Genomic DNA, 22,109 nt, shown 5'->3' on the forward strand with positions numbered 1-22,109 from the left:
GTATATAAAGGAGCAAGGGGGGAGGCCGGCCGGCCCTTGGGGCGCGCCAAGGAGGGGGAAGTCCTCCTCCTAGTGGGAGTAGGACTCCCCTTTCCTAATCCAACTAGGAAGGAGGAAGGGGGAAGGAAAGAGAGGGAGAGGGAGAGGGAAATAGGGGCCGCGCCCCCCTCCCCTAGTCCAATTCGGACTCCCCATGGGAGGGGTCGCGCCACCTCCTGGGCTGCAGCCCTCTCTCTCCCCTCAGGCCCACTAAGGCCCAATACTTCCCCGGGGGGTTCCGGTAACCCCTCCGGCACTCCGGTTTTCTCCGAAATCATCCGGAACATTTCCGGTGTCCGAATATAGTCGTCCAATATATCAATCTTTATGTCTCGACCATTTCGAGACTCCTCGTCATGTCCGTGATCACATCCGGGACTCCGAACAAACTTCGGTACATCAAAACTTATAAACTCATAATAAAACTGTTATCGAAACGTTAAGCGTGCGGACCCTACGGGTTCGAGAACTATGTAGACATGACCTAGAACTATTCTCGGTCAATAACCAATAGCGGAACCTGGATGCCCATATTGGTTCCTACATATTCTACGAAGATTTTTATCGGTCAAACCGCATAACAAGATACGTTGTTCCTTTTGTCATCGGTATGTTACTTGCCCGAGATTTGATCGTCGGTATCCAATACCTAGTTCAATCTCGTTACCGACAAGTCTCTTTACTCGTTCCGTAATGCATCATCCCGTAACCAACTCATTTGGTCACATTGCTTGCAAGGCTTATAATGATGTGCATTACCGAGAGGGCCCAGAGATACCTCTCCGACAATCGGAGTGACAAAACCTAATCTCGAAATACGCCAACTCAACATGTACCTTCGGAGACACCTGTAGTACTCCTTTATAATCACCCAGTTACGTTGTGACGTTTGGTAGTACCCAAAGTGTTCCTCCAGTAAACGGGAGTTGCATAATTCTCATAGTTACAGGAACATGTATAAGTCATGAAGAAAGCAATAGCAGTATACTAAACGATCAAGTGCTAGGCTAACGGAATGGGTCATGTCAATCACATCATTCTTCTAATGATGTGATCCCATTAATCAAATGACAACACATGTCTATGGTTAGGAAACATAACCATCTTTGATTAATGAGCTAGTCAAGTAGAGGCATACTAGTGACTATATGTTTGTCTATGTATTCACACCTGTATCATGTTTCTGGTTAATACAATTCTAGCATGAATAATAAACATTTATCATGATATGATGAAATAAATAATAACTTTATTATTGCCTCTAAGGCATATTTCCTTCAGTCTCCCACTTGCACTAGAGTCAATAATCTAGATTACATAGTAATGATTCTAACACCCATGGAGTCTTGGTGTTGATCATATTTTGCTCGTGAGAGAGGCTTAGTCAACGGGTCTGCAACATTTAGATCCGTATGTATTTTGCAAATCTCTATGTCTCCTACTTGGACTTGGTCCCGAATGGAATTGAAGCGTCTCTTGATGTGCTTGGTCCTCTTGTGAAATCTGGATTCCTTTGCCAAAGCAATTGCACCAGTATTGTCGCAGAAGATCTTCATTGGTCCCGATGCACTAGGTATGACACCTAGATCAGAAATGAACTCCTTCATCCAGACTCCTTCATTTGCTGCTTCAGAAGCAGCTATGTACTCTGCTTCACATGTAGATCCTGCCACCACGCTTTGTTTAGAACTGCACCAACTTACAGCTCCACCGTTTAATAAAAACACGTATCCGGTTTGCAATTTAGAATCGTACAGATTAGTGTCAAAGCTTGCATCAACGTAACCATTTACGACTAGCTCTTTGTCACCTCCATATACGAGAAACATATCCTTAGTCCTTTTCAAGTATTTCAGGATGTTCTTGACCACTGTCCAGTGATCCACTCCTGGATTACTTTGGTACCTTCCTGCCAAGCTTATTGCTAAGCATACGTCAGGTCTGGTACACAGCATTGCATACATGATAGAGCCTATGGCTGAAGCATAGGGAACATCTTTCATTTTCTCTCTATCTTCTGCTGTGGTCGGGTATTGAGTTTGACTCAACTTCACACCTTGTAGCACAGGCAAGAAACCTTTCTTTGCCTGATCCATTTTGAACTTTTTCAAAATTTTGTCAAGGTATGTGCTTTGTGAAAGTCCTATTAAGCGTCTTGATCTATCTCTATAGATCTTGATGCCCAATATGTAAGCAGCTTCACCGAGGTCTTTCATTGAAAACTTTTATTCAAGTATCCCTTTATGCTATCCAAAAATTCTATATCATTTCCAATTAATAATATGTCATCTACATATAAAATCAGAAATGCTACAGAGCTCCCACTCACTTTCTTGTAAATACATGCTTCTCCAAAAGTATGTATAAAACCATATGCTTTGATCACACTATCAAAACGTTTATTCCAACCCCGAGATGCTTGCACCAGTCCATAAATGGATCACTGGAGCTTGCACACTTTGTTAGCACCTTTTGGATCAACAAAACCTTCTGGTTGCATCATATACAACTCTTCTTCCAAAAATCCATTCAAGAATGCAGTTTTGACATCCATTTGCCAAATTTCATAATCATGAAATGCAGCAATAGCTAACATGATTCGGACAGATTTAAGCATCGCTACGGGTGAGAAAGTCTCATCGTAGTCAACCCCTTGAACTTGTCGAAAACCTTTCGCAACAAGTCGAGCTTTATAGACAGTTACATTACCATCAGCGTCAGTCTTCTTCTTAAAGATCCATTTATTCTCAATGGCTTGCCGATCATCGGGCAAGTCAACCAAAGTCCATACTTTGTTTTCATACATGGATCCCATCTCAGATTTCATGGCCTCTAGCCATTTTGCGGAATCTGGGCTCATCATCGCTTCCTCATAGTTCGTAGGTTCATCCTGGTCAAGTAACATGACTTCCAGAATAGGATTACCATACCACTCTGGTGCGGATATTACTCTGGTAGACCTACGAGGTTCATTAGAAACTTGATCTGAAGTTTCATGATCAATATCATTAGCTTCCTCACTAGTTGGTGTAGTTGTCACAGGAACCGGTTCTTGTGATGAACTACTTTCCAACAAGGGAGTAGATACAGTTATCTCATTAAGTTCTACTTTCCTCCCACTCACTTCTTTCGAGAGAAACTCCTTCTCTAGAAAGGATCCGATTTTAGCAACGAAAATCTTGCCCTCAGATCTTTGATAGAAGGTGTACCCAATAGTCTCTTTTGGGTATCCTATGAAGACACATTTCTCCAATTTGGGTTCGAGCTTATCTGGTTGAAGTTTCTTCACATAAGCATCGCAGTCCCAAACTTTAAGAAATGACAACTTTGGTTTCTTGCCAAACCACAGTTCATAAGGCGTCGTCTCAACGGATTTTGATGGTGCCCTATTTAACGTGAATGCGACCGTCTCTAAAGCATAACCCCAAAACGATAGTGGTAAATCAGTAAGAGACATCATAGATCGCACCATATCTAGTAAAGTACGATTACGACGTTCGGACACACCATTTCGTTGTGGTGTTCCGGGTGGCGTGAGTTGCGAAACTATTCCGCATTGTTTCAAGTGTAGACCAAACTCGTAACTCAAATATTCTCCTCCACGATCAGATCGTAGAAACTTTATTTTCTTGTTACGATGATTTTCCACTTCACTCTGAAATTCTTTGAACTTTTCAAATGTTTCAGACTTGTGTTTCATTAAGTAGATATACCCATATCTGCTCAAATCATCTGTGAAGGTGAGAAAATAACGATACCCGCCGCGAGCCTCAACATTCATTGGACCACAAACATCAGTATGTATGATCTCCAACAAATCAGTTGCTCGCTCCATAGTTCCGGAGAACGGCGAGGCACGGTTCGCAAGTACCAAGTGATTCCAAAAGCCCATCAGTATGGAGTTTCTTCATGCCCTTTACACCGATATGACCTAAACGGCAGTGCCACAAATAAGTTGCACCATCATTATCAACTCTGCATCTTTTGGTTTCAACATTATGAATATGTGTATCACTACTATCGAGATTCAACAAAAATAGACCACTCTTCAAGGGTGCATGACCATAAAAGATATTACTCATATAAATAGAACAACCATTATTCTCTGATTTAAATGAATAACCGTCTCGCATCAAACAAGATCCAGATATAATGTTCATGCTCAACGCTGGCACCAAATAACAATTATTTAGGTCTAAAACTAATCCCGATGGTAGATGTAGAGGTAGCGTGCCGACCGCGATCACATTGACTTTGGAACCATTTCCCACGCGCATCGTCACCTCGTCCTTAGCCAATCTTCGCTTAATCCGTAGTCCCTGTTTCGAGTTGCAAATATTAGCAACAGAACCAGTATCAAATACCCAGGTGCTACTGCGAGCATTAGTAAGGTACACATCGATAACATGTATATCACATATACCTTTGTTCACTTTGCCATCCTTCTTATCCGCCAAATACTTGGGGCAGTTCCGCTTCCAGTGTCCAGTCTGCTTGCAGTAGAAGTATTCAGTTTCAGGCTTAGGTCCAGACTTGGGTTTCTTCTCTTGAGCAGCAACTTACTTGCTGTTCTTTTTGAAGTTCCCCTTCTTCTTCCCTTTGCCATTTTTCTTGAAAATGGTGGTCTTGTTAACCATCAACACTTGATGCTCCTTCTTAATTTCTACCTCCGCGGCTTTTAGCATTGCGAAGAGCTCGGGAATAGTCTTGTTCACCCCTTGCATATTATAGTTCATCACGAAGCTCTTGTAGCTTGGTGGCAGTGATTGAAGAATTCTGTCAATGACACTATCATCAGGAAGATTAACTCCCAGTTGAATCAAGTGATTATTATACCCAGACATTTTGGTCCAGTCTGATCTTATTTTGCCATCTCTCAATACTAGTTCTTGTTGGGGAACGTAGTAATTTCAAAAAATTTCCTACGCACACGCAAGATCATGGTGATGACATAGCAACGAGAGGGAAGAGTGTTGTCCACGTACCCTCGTAGACCGTAAGAGGAAGCGTTATGACAACGCGGTTGATGTAGTCGTACGTCTTCACGAGCCGACCGATCCAAGCACCGAACGTACGGCACCTCCGAGTTCAGCACACGTTCAGCTCGATGACGATCCCCGGGCTCCGATCCAGCAAAGCTTCGGGGATGAGTTCCGTCAACACGACGGCGTGGTGACGATGATGATGTTCTACCGGCGCAGGGCTTCGCCTAAACTCCGTGATGATATGACCGAGGTGGAATATGGTGGAGGGGGGCACCGCACACGGCTAAGGAACGATCCGTAGATCAACTTGTGTGTCATGGGGTGTCCCCCTGCCCCCGTATATAAAGGAGCAAGGGGGGAGGTGACCGACCCTAGGAGGGGGCGCGCCAAGTGTAGAGTCCTACTAGGACTCCCTAGTCCTAGTAGGATTCCACCTCCCTTGTTGGAGTAGGAGAAGGGGGAAAGAGGGGGAGAGGAGGAAGGAAAGGGGGGCCGCACCCCTTGTACAATTCGGACCATAGGGGGGCTGCGCGCCTCCTTCCTTTCGGCCTCTCTCCTCTATTCCCGTATGACCCAATAAGGCCCATATACTCCCCGGCGAATTCCCGTAACTCTCCGGTACTCCGAAAAATACCCGAATCACTCGGAACCTTTCCGAACTCCGAATATAGTCGTCCAATATATCGATCTTTACGTCTCTACCATTTCGAGACTCCTCGTCATGTCCCCGATCTCATCCGGGACTCCGAACTCCTTCGGTACATCAAAACTCATAAACTCATAATATAACTGTCATCGAAACCTTAAGCGTGCGGACCCTACGGGTTCGAGAACTATGTAGACATGACCTAGAACTATTCTTGGTAAATAACCAATAGCGGAACCTGGATGCCCATATTGGCTCCTACATATTCTACGAAGATCTTTATCGGTCAAACCGCATAACAACATACTTTGTTCCCTTTGTCATCGGTATGTTACTTGCCCGAGATTCGATCGTCGATATCCAATACCTAGTTCAATCTCGTTACCGGCAAGTCTCTTTACTCGCTACATAATGCATCATCCTGCAACTAACTCATTAGTCATATTGCTTGCAAGGCTTATAGTGATGTGCATTACCGAGAGGGCCTAGAGATACCTCTCCGACAATCGGAGTGACAAAACCTAATCTCGAAATACGCCAACCCAACATGTACCTTTGGAGACACCTTTAGTACTTCTTTATAATCACCCAGTTACGTTGTGACATTTGGTAGCACCCAAAGTGTTCCTCCGGTAAACGGGAGTTGCATAATCTCATAGTTACAGGAACATGTATAAGTCATGAAGAAAGCAATAGCAACATACTAAATGATCAAGTGCTAGGCTAACGGAATGGGTCATGTCAATCACATCATTCTCCTAATGATGTGATCCCATTAATCAAATGACAACACATGTCTATGGTTAGGAAACATAACCATCTTTAATTAATGAGCTAGTCAAGTAGAGGCATACTAGTGACTATATGTTTGTCTATGTATTCACACATGTATTATGTTTCTGGTTAATACAATTCTAACATGAATAATAAACATTTATCATGATATAAGGAAATAAATAATAACTTTATTATTGCCTCTAGGGCATATTTCCTTCAGTCTCCCACTTGCACTAGAGGCAATAATCTAGTTCACATCGCCATGTGATTTAACATTAATATTCATATCTGTATATGATTAACACCCATAGTTCACATCGTCATGTGACCAACACCCAAAGGGTTTACAAGAGTCAATAATCTAGTTCACATTGCTATGTGATTAACACCCAAAGAGTACTAAGGTATGATCATGTTTTTCTTGTGAGAGCAGTTTAGTCAACGGATCTGTCATATTCAGAGCCGTATGTATTTTGCAAAATATTCTATGTCCATAATGCTCTGCATGGAGCTACTCTAGCTAATTGCTCCCACTTTCAATATGTATCCAGATTGAGACTTAGAGTCATCTGGATCAGTGTAAAAGCTTGCATCGTTGTAACTTTTTACGACGGGCTCTTTTATCACCTCCATAATCGAGAAACATCTCCTTAGTCCTCACTAAGGATATTCTTGACGGCTATCCAGTGATCTACTCTTAGATCAAAATTGTATTCCTTTGTCAAACTCAGAGCAAGGTATACAATAGCTCTGGTTCACAGCATAGCATACTTTATAGAACCTATGACTGAGGCATAGGGAATGACTTTTCATTCTCTTTCTATTTTCTACCATGGTCGGGTCTTGAGTCTTACTCAAATTCACACCTTTGCATCACAGGCAAGAACTCCTTCTTTGACTGTTCCATTTTGAACTATTTCAAAAATTTATCAAGGTATGTACTCATTGAAAAATCTTATCAAGCGTCTTGATCTATCTATATAGATATTGATGCTCAATGTGTAAGCAGCTTCACCAAGGTCTTTCTTTGAAAAACTTCTTTCAAACACTCCTTTATGCTTTCTAGAAAAGTTCTACATTATTTCCGATCAACAATATGTCATTCAAATATACTTATCAGAAATGTTGTAGTGCTCTCACTCACTTTCTTGTAAATACAGGCTTCACCGCAAGTCTGTATAAAACTATATGCTTTGATCAACTTATCAAAGCGTATATTCCAACTCTGAGATGCTTGCACCAGTCCATAGATGGATCGCTGGAGCTTGCACATTTTGTTAGCACCTTTAGGATTGACAAAACCTTCTGATTGTATCATATACAATTCTTCTTTAATAAATCCATTAAGGAATGTAGTTTTGACATCCATTTGCCAAATTTCATAAAATGTGGCAATTGCTAACATGATTCGGACAGACTTTTAAGCATCGATACGAGTGAGAAAATCTCATTGTATTCAACACCTTGAACTTCGGTTCGGGCAAAACCTTTTTCGACAAGTCTAGCTTTGTAGATAGTGACACTACTATCAGCATCTGTCTTCCTCTTGAAGATCCATTTATACAATATGGCTTGCCGATCATCGGGCAACTCCACCAAAGTCCACACTTTGTTCTCATACATGGATCCCATCTCAGATTTCATGGCCTCAAACCATTTCGCGGAATCTGGGCTCATCATCGATTCCTCATAGTTCGTAGGTTCGTCATGGTCTAGTAACATAACTTCCAGAACAGGATTACCGTACCACTCTGGTATGGATCTTACTCTGGAAGACCTACGAGGTTCTGTAGTAACTTAATCTGAAGTTTCATGATCATCATCATTAACTTCCTCACTAATTGGTGTAGTAGTCACAGGAACAGATTTCTGTGATGAACTACTTTCAAATAAGGGAGCAGGTACAGTTACCTCATCAAGTTCTACTTTCCTCCCACTCACTTCTTTTGAGAGAAACTCCTTCTCTAGAAAGGATCCATTCTTAGCAACGAATGTTTTGCCTTTGGATTTGTGATAGAAGGAGTACCCAACAGTTTCCTTTGGGTATTCTATGAAGACGCACTTCTCCGATTTGGGTTCGAGCTTATCAGGTTGAAAACCTTTCTCATATAAGCATCGCAACTCCAAACTTTAAGAAACGACAGCTTAGGTTTACTCCTAAACCATAGTTCATACGGTGTCATCTCAATGGATTTAGATGGTGCCCTTTTAACGTGAATGCAGCTGTCTCTAATGCACAACCCCAAAACGATAGTGGTAAAACTGATAAGAGACATCAGAGATCGCACCATATCCAATAAAGTGCAGTTACGATGTTCGGACACACCATAACGTTGTGGTGTTCCAGGTGGCGTGAGCTGTGAAACTATTCCACATTGTTTTAATTGAAGACCAAACTCGTAACTCAAATATTCGTCTCCGCGATCAGATCGTAGAAACTTTCTTTTCTTGTTACGATGATTTTTCCACTTCACTCTGAAATTCTTTGAACCTTTCAATTATTTCAGACTTATGTTTCATCAAGTAGATATACTCATATCTGCTCAATTCATCTTGTGAAGGTCAGAAAATAACGATACCCGTCACGAGCATCAACACTCATTGGACCGCATACATCGGTATGTATTGTTTCCAATAAGTCGGTAGCTCGTTCCATTGTTCCAGAGAACGGAGTTTTAGTCATCTTGCCCAAAAGGTATGGTTCGCAAGCATCAAATGATTCATAACCAAGTGATTTCGAAAATCCATCTTTATAGAGTTTCTTCATGCCCTTTACACCGATATGACCCAAACGGCAGTGCCACAAACAAGTTGCACTATCATTATTAACTTTGCATCTTTTGGCATCAATATTATGAATATGTGTATCACTACGATCGAGATCCAACAAACTATTTTCATTGGGTGTATGACCATTGAAGGTTTTATTCATGTAAACAGAACAACAATTATTCTTTGACTTTAAATGAATAACCGTATCGCAATAAACATGATCAAATCATGTTCATGTTCAACGCAAACGCCAAATAACATTTATTTAGGTTTAACACTAATCCCGAAGGTATAGGGAGTGTGTGATGATGATCATATCAATCTTGGAACCACTTCCAATACACATCGTCACTTCACCCTCAACTAGTCTCTGTTTATTATGTAACTCCTGTTTCGAGTTACTAATCTTAGCAACCAAACAAGCATCAAATACTCAGGGGTTACTATAAACACTAGTAAGGTACACATCAATAACTTGTATATCAAATATACCCTTGTTCACTTTGCCATCCTTCTTATCCACCAAATATTCAAGGCATTTCCGCTTCTAGTGACCATTTCCTTTGCAGTATAATCACTCAGTTTCAGGCTTTGGTCCAGCTTTGGGATTCTTCGCGGGAGTGACAACTTGCTTTCCATTCTGCTTGAAGTTCCCTTTCTTTCCCTTTGCCCTTTTTCTTGAAACTAGTGGTCTTGTCAATCATCAACACTTGATGCTCTTTCTTGATTTTCTACCTTCGTCGATTTCAGCATCACGAAGAGCTCGGGAATCGTTTTCGTCATCCCTTGCATTACAGTTCATCATGAACTTCTACTAACTTGGTGGTGGTGACTAGAGAATTATGTCAATCACTATCTTATCTGGAAGATTAACTCCCACTTGATTCAAGCGATTGTAGTACCCAGATAATATGAGCGCATGCTCACTAGTTGAGCGATTCTCCTCCATCTTTTAGCAATAGAACTTGTTGGAGACTTCATATCTCTCAACTCGGGTATTTGCTTGAAATATTAACTTCAATTCCTGGAACATCTCATATGGTCCATGACGTTCAAAACGTCTTTGAAGTCCCGATTCTAAGTCGTTAAGCATGGTGCACAGAACTATCAAGTAGTCATCATATTGAGCTAGCCAAACGTTCATAACGTCTGCCTCTGCTCCTGCAATAGGTTTGTCACCTAGCGGTGCATCAAGGATATAATTCTTCTGCGCAGCAATGAGGATAAACCTCAGATCACGGATCCAATCCGCATCATTGCTACTAACATTTTTCAACACAATTTTCTCTAGGAACATATCAAAATAAACATATGAAAGCAACAACGCAAGCTATTGATCTACAACATAATTTGCAAAATACTACCAGGACTAAGTTCATGATAAATTTAAGTTTAATTAATCATATTACTTAAGAACTCCCACTTAGAAAGACATCCCTCTAATCCTCTAAGTGATCACGTGATCCAAATCAACTAAACCATAACCGATCATCACGTGAAATGGAGTAGCTTTCAATGGGGAACATCATTATGTTGATCATATCTACTATATGATTCACGCTCGACCTTTCGGTCTCCGTGTTCCGAGGCCATATCTGCATATGCTAGGCTCGTCAAGTTTAACCTGAGTATTCCGCGTGTGCAAAATTGGCTTGCACCCGTTGTAGATGGACGTAGAGCTTATCACATCCGATCATCACGTGGTGTCTGGGCACGACGAACTTTGGCAACAGTGCATACTCAGGGAGAACACTTCTTGATAATTAGTGAGAGATCATCTTATAATGCTACCGTCAAACAAAACAGAATAAGATGTATAACAGATAAACATCATATGCAACAAAAATATGTGACATGATATGGCCATGATCATCTTGCGCCTTTGATCTCCATCTCCAAAGTACTGTCATGATCTCTATCATCACCGGCACGACACCATGATCTTCATCATCTTGATCTATATCAATGTGTCGTCATATGGTCGTCTCGCCAACTATTGCTCTTGCAACTATTGCTATCGCATAGCGATAAAGTAAAGCAATTATTTGGCACTTGCATCTTATGCAACAAAGAGACAACCATAGAGCTTCTGCCAGTTGCCGATAACTTCAACAAAACATGATCATCTCATATAACAACTTATATCTCATCACGTCTTGACCATATCACATCACAACATGCCCTGCAAAAACAAGTTAGACGTCATCTACTTTGTTGTTGCAAGTTTTACGTGGCTGCTACGGGCTGAGCAAGAACCGTTCTTACCTACGCATCAAAACCACAACGATAGTTTGTCAAGTTGGTGTTGTTTTAACCTTCTCAAGGACCGGGCGTAGCCACACTCGGTTCAACTAAAGTTGGAGAAACTGACACCCGCTAGTCACCTGTGTGCAAAGCACGGCGGTAAAACCAGTCTCACGTAAGCGTACGCGTAATGTCGGTCCGGGCCGCTTCATCCAACAATACCACCGAACCAAAGTATGACATGCTGGTAAGCAGTATGACTTGTATCGCCCACAACTCACTTGTGTTCTACTCGTGCATATAACATCAAGCATAAAACCTGGCTTGGATGCCACTGTTGGGGAACGTAGTAATTTCAAAAAAAATTCCTACGCACACGCAAGATCATGGTGCTGACATAGCAGCGAGAGGGGAGAGTGTTGTCCACGTACCCTCGTAGACCGTAAGCGGAAGCGTTATGACAACGCGGTTGATGTAGTCGTACGTCTTGACGATCCGACCGATCCAAGCACCGAACGTACGGCACCTTCGAGTTCAGCACACGTTCAGCTCGATGACGCTCCCCGGGCTTCGATCCAGCAAAGCTTCGGGGATGAGTTCCCTCAACACGATGGCGTGGTGACGATGATGATGTTCTACCGGCGCAGGGCTTCGCCTAAACTCCACGACGATATGACCGAGGTGGAATATGGTGGAGGGGGGCACCGCACACGGCTAAGGAATGATCCGTAGATCAACTTGTGTGTCATGGGGTGCCCCCCTGCCCCGTATATAAAGGAGCAAGGGGGGAGGTGGCCGGCCCTAGGAGGGGGTGCGCCAAGTGTGGAGTCCTACTAGGACTCCCTAGTCCTAGTAGGATTCCACCTTCCTTGTTGGAGTAGGAGAAGGGGGAAAGAGGGGGAGAGGAGGAAGGAAAGGGGGCCCGCACCCCTTGTCCAATTCGGACCAGAGGGGGGCTGCGCGCCTCCTTCCTTTCGGCCTCTCTCCTCTATTCCCGTATGGCCCAATAAGGCCCATATACTCCCCGGCGAATTCCCGTAACTATCCGGTACTCCGAAAAATACCCGAATCACTCGGAACCTTTCCGAACTCCGAGTATAGTCGTCCAATATATCGATCTTTACGTCTCGACCATTTCGAGACTCCTCGTCATGTCCCCGATCTCATCCGGGACTCCAAACTCCTTCGGTACATCAAAACTCATAAACTCATAATATAACTGTCATCGAAACCTTAAGCGTGCGGACCCTACGGGTTCGAGAACTATGTAGACATGACCTAGAACTATTCTTGGTCAATAACCAATAGCGGAACCTGGATGCCCATATTGGCTCCTACATATTCTACAAAGATCTTTATCGGTCAAACCGCATAACAACATACTTTGTTCCCTTTGTCATCGGTATGTTACTTGCCCGAGATTCGATCGTCGGTATCCAATACCTAGTTCAATCTCGTTACCGGCAAGTCTCTTTACTCGTTACATAATGCATCATCCTGCAACTAACTCATTAGTCACATTGCTTGCAAGGCTTATAGTGATGTGCATTACCGAGAGGGCCCAGAGATACCTCTCCGACAATCGGAGTGACAAAACCTAATCTCGAAATACGCCAACCCAACATGTATCTTTAGAGACACCTGTAGTACTCCTTTATAATCACCCAGTTACGTTGTGACGTTTGGTAGCACCCAAAGTGTTCCTCCGGTAAACGGGAGTTGCATAATCTCATAGTTACAGGAACATGTATAAGTCATGAAGAAAGCAATAGCAACATACTAAACGATCAAGTGCTAGGCTAATGGAATGGGTCATGTCAATCACATCATTCTCCTAATGATGTGATCCCATTAATCAAATGACAACACATGTCTATGGTTAGGAAACATAACCATCTTTGATTAATGAGCTAGTCAAGTAGAGGCATACTAGTGACTATGTGTTTGTCTATGTATTCACACATGTATTATGTTTCCGGTTAATACAATTCTAGCATGAATAATAAACATTTATCATGATATAAGGAAATAAATAATAACTTTATTATTGCCTCTAGGGCATATTTCCTTCGGTTCTTCCACTAAAGGTTTTGCCCATTCGCGTGCAATGATCTCCAAAAAGTTTTCTTTCTCGAACCAACCTAGTTCGAAAGAGAAAGCGTTCTTATTCGCGACGTGTGTAGCCTCTCCGGAGTCTACAACAAGGGGTGTATGGTCTGAGATCGCTCTCTGCATCGCATGAACCGACACCAAAGGGTACTTTTGTTCCCATTCCACACCGGTGAGTACCCTATCTAACTTCTCATAAGTCGGGGTAGGCAACGTATTGGCCCAAGTAAATTGTCTACCGGTGAGTTCAATTTCTCTCAAATTAAGACTCTCGATAATCATGTTAAACACCATAGACCAGCGCCCATCAAAATTGTCATTGTTCTCTTCTAATTATATTAAAGTCCCCACCGACTAGGATTGGCAAAGTTTCATCTCCACATATCCGCACTAAGTCGGCTAGAAAATCTGGTTTAAGTTCAGGTTGTGCTTCTCCATATACAGCCACAAGAGACCATCGGAAACCATCCAATTTTGATCTCACCCGAAACTTGACCGCAAAATCTCCCCGGACCACGTTAAGCACCTCAAGTGTTTCACACCGAACCCCTAGCAATATCCCACCAGATCTTCCTCTAGGAGGTAAGATGTACCAATCAAAATCAATTCCACCGGAAAGAGTTCCAAGGAACTGTGACGTAAAGTTATCTCGTCGCGTTTCCAGAAGCGCAATAAAATCTAAATGTTGCTCTATCGTTGTCTCAGCCAGGAACCTACATTTAGCCAAGTCAGCTAGACCTCTGCTATTCCAAAAGATTCCTTTCATAAGTCATCATGGAATTTTTTCTTAAGCTTGACCCTAGCACTTCTACGAACCGCCGAAGTAGGATAGATTTTCCGTTTGCAGGGTCGCTTGGGCTTCTCCTCATCACCCTTCGAAAACGTAGGATTGGTAGAACATGGAACAGTGTGCTCCATCATTAGAGGCTCTACAGTGTCCGTAGTCTCTAACCCCTCCTCATCTTTGACCTCCTCACTAGGTAAGAGGTTATTACATATGCTTTCAAGGGCTACAATTCCTAGATTGTTTATGTCATCGTCATTCTTAGTAACACTACTAGGGAAAGACTTATACACAGAACTTTAGCAGTAGCGAGGGTCAAAAAAGCACACTGGTGCTAAGTAGCAGTAGCGCGCCTGAGAAAACCGCGTTGGAGATAAAGTTCTAGCAGTAGCGCGTCTTGCTCTAAATACGTTACTACTAACATTCCCACGGCTTAGCCGATAGGCTACACATAGTAGTAGCGACCTATAACGAACCACGCTACCTCTACTTTATTTGTAGCAGCTCGTTTTAATCTAAACTCGCTACTGCTAAAGGATATAAAATTAAATGGAAAGAAAATAGAAAGGTAATTGAAAATGAAAGAAATAGAATAAGATGAAAGGAAAAAAAAATAAAATATGAAGAAAACTAAATGAAAAAGGGAAAAAAAGAGAAAGGAGTAGCAGTATCGTGTATCCCAGAACGCGCTGTAGCTAACGTAGCAGCAACACTCTTCCTGGAACGCGCTACTGCTACTTCTGACTTAACCACGGGGTTCGTCCTTCCCCACGGCCACATCCCCCAAATCCAACTCTCCACTCTCGCTGCCGCCGTCGCCTGCCGACCGTTGCGCGCTCTCCGCACACCCTCTACGCCGCCCCCGCCCCCGACCTCAACGCCGCCCCGGACGCCGCCCCCGACCCCGACCTCGACGCCGCCATCCGCCGCGCGCCCGAGCCCCGACCCTGACCTCGACGCCACCCTGCCCCTCCCTCGTCACAGGCACCCGAGGTGAGCATGCCTGCTCCTCCCTCTCCCCTACCTCTGCCTAGGGTTTCTTTATGTTTTAGTTGCATCAAATTAGTTAGGGTTCATGTAAGAGTGGAAACAAATCGGATGCGAATGCGGCACAAATGAGTTAGGGTTCATGTAAGGGTGGAAACGAATCAAATTTTTAAGATGAATCATAAAACGAGTAAAATTTGACCACTTATTTCACTTTATAGTTGGATAATTGGAATATCCGCTACCACTTTCCACCCCTATAGGTTCATCAAATTAGATGGTAATTAGGGCAGTAGTTCCTAGGTACTAATTAGTTAGTAAGAACTAGGTACTAATTAGGTACTAGAATATTTTTATTTATAGTAAGTTTATTTTTAGTAAGAACTAGTTGAATTAATAGAACTAGTTAGTAAGAACTTGTTGCTATTTTTTAGTTAAAGTAATTTTTCCCGCCTCGACATGGACGATGCCTATCCCGCATCCTCGTCGTCGAGTCGGCGGAGGACGACACCTGCTTGACCAGATGGGCCATGTCCGGGACTGGGCTCCGCCGGGGTGGTACTGGGAGGCGCTACCTACCGGGGGGTGCAGGTTGGTGAGGAGCCAGCCTGTCGTTGACTCGAACCTTCTTTGGTGGCGGTCGCGTGGGCCAGTGACGGTCCAGAGGCTCGAGGACTCCGCGGAGGTGGTGCGTCACCGTGTCAATGAGGAGGACGCGCACGTCCGTCGCTACTTGTTTGCGTTGGAGCACAGGTTCTCCAATACCTGGCAGGTTCTCCATGGATCTCACTGGAGCTATGATCCCGTGATGGTTCCTTCTCTGTGGGTGTCCACCGCCCGCGCCGATACCCGTCGTGTGCTAGGGTTTTAGTTGTATTAGTGATGTTATATGTATGACACTATTCATGATGTATACGTGATAATATTCGACGATGTACGGACGCATGAGATGATTTACTTTTGCTTATTGAATGCATGCTAATTTGAGTCTTATAAGATATTTTGAAATGTATATCTTGAGTTGCTCAATATCCAAGTGGCCGGTCATGTTTGCAGGTTACACCTCCGAGTGGGCTATGTTTTGCCGGAGTGTTGATTCATTTCTGTTCTGACAAATTTCAGGCGCTCGATATGTCCTATTTTAGCAAAGGTCATGCCGGATTTTTCCGTGAATTTTGGCATGACTTGTGCCAGAATATGTATGAAATATCGAGTGCCCCGGATTTGTGTGTTGAGTATCCTGATAGTTGTCTTCGATCGATTTTCAATTAATGTTTTAACTATGAACATAGGAAATGTCTGACGACGAAAAGGATTTCGGTATTTGCAAATACTGCGAAGACGAGCGCGGCCTGTGCGACGGAATCTTCCTAGATGATGATAGGCGCTTCAGCATCAAGCTGGACGGGAACTTCGAAGTGGATACAGTAAGTCACAACGACAAGTCATTTTCGTAATTAAGCATGACATTTGCTTCAACTTATAATTTAAGCATGACATTAAGCATGACAAGTCTTTTTTTTTACTATTCTACTAGCGTATCCCCTGCCATGCAAGAGTTTTTGTATTGGATAAGATAGGTTTCAGTCGTACTATGGAGGAAAAGAAATTTTACTTGAAGACCGAGCATGGTTATATTTTCAACGTAAAATTATACAATTCAGACGACTACACCTATTTTGGATGCAAAACATGGCGAGCACTATGCAAGACATGCATTCAAGATTAGCGACAGATACTTAATAGTGCAAGACTGGACCAAATATGTGATGGGGGAGCGCAGGCAAGTACTAGGGGGCAGCAAGCCGAAGCACAGCCCACAATTAGGAGACAGGTTCATATGCATGCTCCAACTTGATCAAGGAGGAGAGCTACACATGTTTTATGTTATTTTACCTGAGAGAGAGCAGCAGGAATGATTAGCTAGCTAGAAATTAGTTTGAAGATGATGATGTGCTACACTATTACTATGATGATAAAATAGCTAGTGTTGATGGTAATGACTATGTGATGACTGTGATTATTATTATTAGCTAGTGTTAGTGGTGATTAAATAAATAATGTTGGTGGTAATGACTATGATGATGATTAAATAGCTTGTGCTGGCGGATTAGATTCAAGTGGAGGCAACATGTGGTGCACATCGAAAGTACTACTAGTCCAAATTAGATCAAGTTTGGATTAGTAGTATATTTTTGACATGCACCACATATTGCCTCCACTTGAACCTGATCCACCTTCATTTGACACACTGTTGTGGACATAATGATGTAAACCTCATAATTGGTATTGTACCAATATTTGTACAATGGCGCATAAATACACTAAAAATAAAAAAATAAAAAAGAATACTAGTAGCGATGGAGAGAAAACACGCTGCCAGTAGTTACATTAGCAGTAGCGTGGGATTGAACAAACGCTGCAGCTATTTTTCCTAGCAACTGCGCGTGCGGGCACGTGTTACTGCTAAGCAATAGCTGTAGCGCCTTATTAGTAGCGCGCCTACCCGCGCTACTAGTGAGCATAAAACCAGCGCTACTGTTAGGATTTTCCCTAGTAGTGATACTGCTCGTGGATTTTAACCACGGCTAGTTAGTTGGCATACATACCATCAACTGATCTGGCCTTGACGCAGGATGTTGGCATGCCCTTCTTACTGCTTCCACCACCATTGTTGTTGGAGCAAAGAGCGTCATCGCCACCAATGAATCTGCTGGTGCTCCTTGCCTTGAGAAGCAAATGGAGCATCACCGTGAACCTTCTCCCCTCACCCTTCCTTATTGGTTGGAGCACACAGATATCCTCCTCATGCAAATGGTTGTCGCAAACAAACTCTAACCACCCCCCGTCGAGGTAGTAGCCACCATGGTCTCCCTTGATATGGAAATGGGCATGCCACTTCTTCCTCCCTGGGAGTCAAAGTGTGATGGTCTGGGTTTCAGTGGGAAAATGTGCCCTTCCATAACCCTTAGGAATGACCTGATTATACAGATAAGATGGGGAAACAAAGACAATCATTAACAAGAGAAATAATGCAATGACAAACCAATGTTCCAAATTTAAGCAAGAAAACAAATATTGTTGATAACTTGTGCCTATATTCATCTCTCATATGCTGTACAGAAATCATGAATGTGCAGCGATATATACATGTTTGCTAGAGACAAGCTCTTTTAAGGTACTAATGTAGGCCGACCACAACAAGATCGTAATAATCATGGGACACAACTCCAATTGTATACCTGGAACTAAGAGAATTAGAAGTGTTTGCGTAGGAAAATATAATGTATGCTCTTGGAGCAACCGAAAATTGATCATGGGACACCTGACCGTTATTCAATGTGAACTAGGGGCTACTACTACAAAAAAAGGACAAACCCAGTGCTTAAACTTCCATGCTAGGACCTCTTGACACAAGCGGGGAGTACTTCACCACTCGGTCAGGCCTATCCTTCTGAATAGAAGCTACTCTAAATTAAACAAATCACAATGTGGTGCTCCACACGAATTTAGAACAAACTAACAATAGAGTCAGCCAGTGCAAAATAGGATCAAGATACTTACCAGAGAAGGTCATCCACCATTGACATTTCTCCTCATCATTTTAACCACAAGCAAAAGAATTTCAGGTTGAATTTCTGCAACAAGAGCATCCAGCTAAGCTTCATCTTCTTCATCAAGTTGACACCTACATGCCACAATGTACCGAAGCTTAGAAGGAGCCTCCCGTTGACCCGAGTGGGTAGATCCATATTCACGTGGATCGTCATCTCCTGTCAATAAATTTCCAAAGTAATTAATATCAACTGTAAAAGATTGTGTGACAAGGAGTTAATTGCATTACTAGCAAAAAATCCACTTGCTGATTGATACTTGTGTGGTGTCAACCTGACAGAGAGCTGCTTGAAATATGAACAGAATCTACACGTGTTTCTTGACCATTACCATGGTTTGAGATTAGATCATCTCTTCCAGCTTTATCAAGCAGATGAACCATTACTACGAACTTTGTTGCCTCAGTGCCTGTTGTAGGTTGGAAAAGGCAGAGATCTCCCTCCTGGATATGATTTTCAGCAACAAATCGACGCAAATAAAGGTTGTTTCCACATCCATCAGATCTGATGCGGAAGTTGCATAGCCAATCCTTGCTTCGGTCAGGCACCTTGAGAGTGACAGTTCGATGTTGGGCAGAAAGCGTGCACATGCATAATCCTTAGGTATTACCTGATAAAAAGAGGAACAGAGTGTATATGATTCTGTCGTAGCTTAAGAGTGTCGCAAAATTAAGATTGTGACCAAGGCTAAATTTCGTGAAATCTACAAGATCTCAGCTGTAAAGGAAGACATGGATACCATACTTCAGCAATGAATATGGCATATTACTGTTCCAAAGTATCTTCCAGGTGCTCATTACAATAAATAAACAGTATAAACTATAGAGAGGAAAAGAGAGGTGTGCATATATAAACACAGGCAACTTAGCAGCTCCTATAGAATTGGAACCTCACATACCAGATCTGGGTAGTCTTTCACATTGCTCTTCTTCATCACTACCACGAGCACAGGGGTTTCAGGTTGAATTCTCGCGACAGCCGCCTTGATTTCCTGCGTCCGTTCTTCTGTAAGATGGTGTTGCCTTGATAAGACATAGTAATCCTTTGCGAGCATGTGAACATTGTCCAAATCCATAGAATCAGATTCAGATGGAGTATATTCTGCTGTAAGAAAGAATTCCAGAGTAAGATATCGACCTGTAGTATTAAAGGGTTGAAACCAACTGATTTTAGTAGACAACATAACCTGAAACTTCATCATCAGAATATTTTACTGCAAGTGCCTTTCCTGGTGTTCTATAGTCTTCATCTGGATCTGAAGACTGGGCAGTGCCATCACGGGAACTGCCCAAAACATCAGCACTGTATATGCTTGGCTTTTCAACATACACATACCTCTAGACTATGTTACTATCTTCATAGTGGGTAGTAACATAAGTGTGGTATCATGCAAAGCTTCATTTATTAGATTATAGACTCATATTGCATTGCGACATGTGATGTTACAGTAACTAGCTAAATTACTCAAATTACCTCTCTCCTCATTAACTCATTGCCACATAAGCAAATTTGCTGAGTTGGACTCGATGTTGCTGCTGAAGTTACTCCCACTGTCGCTAGTCTTACCTTTTCGAAATCACTTCTTCGGCATTTCATTAAACATCTGGTGGGCATGCAGGAGGACCCAGCCACCGGACCGCTGAGCTAATGATAAAGCGTCGCTAGAATCAACACCACGGAGGCGAACACAGGTGTGGAAGTCCTTTCAGCTGAGGTACGGCTACCACGACTGCATGAGCTTCCATGGTGCAGCGGGTACGAGAGGGGTGGTTGCATGTGGAAGACGGCCGGTAATCGAGGAGGGCGCGTCATACTGCTGATGTCGTTGTTTCTGGACGTGGGTGTGTTGCTAACTGACGGATGATGGTCGGGTCAAAAAAAAAAAACGGGTCAAAAAAAAAACTGACGGATGATGGCCATGCGATCCTCTCCTCGCGCCGCCCTTGCGTAGCAGACTCGGAGAGAGGATTCGGGGAGTGGGGATAGAGGAAGAAGGGTAACGCAGGTTCTTTCGTGTCGGGAGATTAATCACGGACAATATCCTGATGGCTTATGAGGTTTCACGCTTCTTGATAAATAAAAGAACAGGGAAGGACGACTTTGCTGCAGTTAAAGTGGACATGAGTAAAGCCTACGACCAAGTCAAATGGTCCTTCTTGGAAGCAATGATGTACAAGTTTGGGTTTGCTAGCAGTTGGGTGAACTTGGTGGTGAGATGTGTCAGGTGTGTTAGAAGTATAAATGTGTTAGTTAGGGATTTGGAGAGAGTACCAACGACCCTTCCCCGCTCCTCCCCCGCCCCTAACCCTAACCGCGCCGCCAGCCGCCCCTTCCCACTCCTCCCCCGCTTTTCCGCCGCCAGAGGGGACACCGGCGAAGCCCGCGTGGTCCCCAGGGAAGGTGGCGGCGGGGCGTACTCGCCGTTCTCGCGCAGATCTCGCGGCGGCCGGTGGCGATCTCGCGGCGGCCGGTGGCGCACGGCGGTGTTCCACCGGGGGCTGGCGCCTGCTGCCTGTGAGGCGGCGTCCCTCACGGCAGCGGGGCTGCCCCTGAACGGCGCTTGGTGGTGGCCACGTGGCGGCGCGCGGGTGGGCCGGATCTGGGCTTCCGGTCTACGTCCTCGTCGTGGCAGCGCTTGCCATTTCCCTCGGCCATGAGGCGTGGTCCAGGACGGGCCTAGCGCCGGTGGTGCTAGCCAGGACGCACGATGGCAGCGCCCTACTTCATCTCGCGTCGTCTCATTGGCCAATGGTGGTGGTCATCTTCGTCGTCAAAGATGGCTGGCAGAGGCTTGGTGATCGGATCTCAAGATCCATCATCTAGTCCCGGCTGCGAGTTGGGGAGACATGGTTGCCGGTGAAAACCGAGCCGTTGATAGGCGATGGCGGCGTTCTACATTGTTACCTTGATGGAGTCATTGTCGTGTAACTACTGTCGACCCACTCGTGCTGCTCTGGGGGAAACCCTCGGATCTGGTGTTCCAGATCGGACAATGGCGGCACTACGGTGTCGTTTCTCTCTTGGGAGCATCGTTTGTGGAGCAGCGCTGGAAGTCAGAGGCAGGAGGTGGAGCGGCTTCGTCTTGCACGGAGCTTCGGTGGAAATGTCAAGTCATTCCTGACCGACAGGTGCTAGGCTTTGTCATGCCTGGT

General features: G+C 43.7%; 1 pseudogene; it reads right to left on the bottom strand.

The window, feature by feature from the left end:
- Positions 1-20,442, bottom strand: part of LOC119310080 — a 26,140-nt pseudogene extending 5,698 nt beyond the window's left edge.
- Between the last annotated feature and the right edge of the window lie 1,667 nt (positions 20,443-22,109).

Source organism: Triticum dicoccoides, chromosome 5B (assembly GCF_002162155.2).
Source record: "Triticum dicoccoides isolate Atlit2015 ecotype Zavitan chromosome 5B, WEW_v2.0, whole genome shotgun sequence".
Taxonomy (NCBI): Eukaryota; Viridiplantae; Streptophyta; class Magnoliopsida; order Poales; family Poaceae; genus Triticum; species Triticum dicoccoides.